At 40.4% G+C, this 2,649-nt stretch overlaps 2 long non-coding RNA genes across 2 annotated transcripts in view; both read left to right on the forward strand.

Annotated features, from left to right (window-relative positions):
• The window catches only part of LOC106527638 (uncharacterized), a 1,680-nt gene extending 929 nt beyond the window's left edge, over positions 1-751 (forward strand). The window contains exons 2-3 of the long non-coding RNA XR_001311412.1: positions 340-475; positions 700-751. This is a non-coding gene — a long non-coding RNA (uncharacterized LOC106527638). The remainder of the gene's footprint in view (positions 1-339; positions 476-699) is intronic.
• Positions 752-1,955: 1,204 nt separating this feature from the next.
• The window catches only part of LOC106527640 (uncharacterized), a 49,886-nt gene continuing 49,192 nt past the window's right edge, over positions 1,956-2,649 (forward strand). The window contains exon 1 of the long non-coding RNA XR_001311413.1: positions 1,956-2,066. This is a non-coding gene — a long non-coding RNA (uncharacterized LOC106527640). The remainder of the gene's footprint in view (positions 2,067-2,649) is intronic.

Genomic DNA, 2,649 nt, shown 5'->3' on the forward strand with positions numbered 1-2,649 from the left:
CATTCAACCACAATTAAATTCACTCTATCTAGGAGGTACAGTTTATATGGATAGTTTTTATTTTTTCATAAAAACAAGCAAAAATGAAACGACTTTCTACTTCTTGCCTTTTTTTAAAAAAATGTAAGGAGTAGAAAGTACAAATAATTGTATGAAAATGTAAAAAGTAGGCTGAAAAATATTTACTCAAGTAAAGTACAGATACCCAGAAATTCTACTTAAGTACAGTAACAAAGTATTTGTACTTAGTTACTTTACAACTCTGACATTATGGTAAAAAAATGTGATTATTTTTATGCTTTTAGATTCTAACARTGTTTTCTTTTTGTTCTTGACGAGGATGAATCAAGGTCACACAGCCAGAAAGATGGACACAAATGGATCTTCACCGTGGACCAAGATGCCAAAATGGAGACCATCACTACATCCAAAGCAACTTACGGCCCCATAAATAACCCAGGAGTCAGACTGAAAGGTMTGTGTTTGTTTTTTAACAGATACAGTCAAAAGTGATTAAATTAGATTTCAATATAATCCGTCTACAGAGTTTATTTGGGCGTATGTGCTTAACCAAAACCAGATTACAGCGTTCACATAGAGATCCTGTTGTGGACGCTGGTTATGCAGATTGAAAATCTCGTTCGGGATGATTTGCCAATCTCACACGGCTCGTTTCTTTTTTACATTTCCACGGCGCAGGCGCCAGAAGAGAGCTTTTGGAAAAACATCTTACTCAGWTGATAAGGTAAGCCAACCGTGAACAACTCTTTTGATGCTGAGGAGAAAGAAAAAGGTTTTTGGAAGTGTTTCGTTTGTGGGAACAAAGATTACTGCCTGGAATGTGTCGGAGGAAACCTCAGTAACTCGCTCTTGTCTGGGTTTGTTCTGCTCAGTTGGAGCTGTCATGCCTTTAAATCAGATTTCATAATGTTTTTTTACATGAAGGCCAGTTATCTTAATAAGATTCAGTACAAGTTAGGTACTCCGTCTGTCCAACAGGGAGGTGAGTCTAATCCTGTAATCTTMATCTGAACACATCAGAACCACACGGCAGAGAGCTCAGTGGTTCTGGGATCGTTGATTTAAACAGATGGAAGAGCAAATGACTTTTCTTTCATATGTTTTATTGTGATTAAATGACACCTCGGTGTCTTGTTACACATTGTGTACTCTGTATGTTACAATTACTGAGCAAAATGAGATGTTCGCCCACACAGATGTTCGGCCTTGACGGTCTTCTTTGCAGCACTGTGTGGGCACAGAAACAAAACTTTAACCTTAGGGCTAGACAACCTAAACATCAGCTGTTTCCTGACTGCAGAAGTTCACAGAAAACATCTTTACACAGGGTTCAAAAGCAGCCAGCAAAACTGGCCGTGTAAAGTCTTCATTTAGCCGTGTTTTTGTCGTGTTTTGCTACGGTTTGGTTGTACAGGGAAGTAGGATTTTCCCACAGATGAGTCGTAAATTAAAACTGAAACGCTCCRTCCTGGAAGAAATCCCCGTCTGGAAGACCGCAGTGAAGTTAGTTTTAGGTTGGGTATTCACACTCGGGAGAATTCAGCGTGGTCTTCTTCCAGTTTAACTTGGTGCAGGTCGCTCCGCCTACGCATGATGTGTCGCTAGCTTACACCTGTTCACGGTTTGTTGCCGTCTACTTCAGTCTCCATGAGGGTCCTCATAATGTTCTCTACAGCACTTCTCTTGTTTGTTTTCCTCTTAAAAAACTGATTTCTTTGCACATTTCTGTTAGATTTGCTGTGTAGTTGTACACATCTAAGTTTGATTTATTTTCTATATTTGTGTCAGTGTTGTGTTAGTTGCTCCATTTCTGTCATGTACTGTTTGTTAGAGATTCCCTGTCATTTAGTTGGTTAATCTGTCTGCCATCACCCAGACGTCTGGACCTCCCTCAGAGCATCTCTGACCTTCTAACTTGTTGTTTCCACAGTGAGAAAGTCCGTGCTGAACAGAACTCTCTGCCACCCAAAACAGAGCTCTCCTCCACAACATCAAAGGACTTTTGTGCCCAAGGGTTTGTTCCGTGCAGACCACAGAGCACAAAGGTATGTTTGGACTTAAAGTGTTGAACATTTTGTTTCTGCATGTATGACTTCAAACATGAGGAAACTGAGTCAAGACAGGGTTTAACAAAAGCACCTTTTCATCTAATCACACACAGGCATGCCATACCATACCGTACCATACCGTACCATAACGTACCGTACCATAACGTACCATAATTTACCATACCATAACGTACCGTACCGTACCATATCATACCGTACCATAACGTACCATACCGTACCATAATGTACCGTACCATAACGTACCGTAACGTACCATAATGTACCATACCATACCGTACCATAATGTACCATACCGTACCATAATGTACCGTACCATAACGTACCGTAACGTACTGTAACGTACCATACCATACCGTACCATAATGTACCATACCGTACCATAATATACCGTACCATAATGTACCGTACTGTAATGTACCGTACCATACCATACCGTACCATAATGTACCGTACCATAACGTACCGTAACGTACCATAATGTACCATACCATACCGTACCATACCATACCGTACCATACCATACCGTACCATAATGTACCATACCGTACCATAATGTACC

The sequence above is a fragment of the Austrofundulus limnaeus genome, unplaced genomic scaffold, assembly GCF_001266775.1.
Source record: "Austrofundulus limnaeus strain Quisiro unplaced genomic scaffold, Austrofundulus_limnaeus-1.0 Scaffold336, whole genome shotgun sequence".
Classification (NCBI taxonomy): domain Eukaryota; kingdom Metazoa; phylum Chordata; class Actinopteri; order Cyprinodontiformes; family Rivulidae; genus Austrofundulus; species Austrofundulus limnaeus.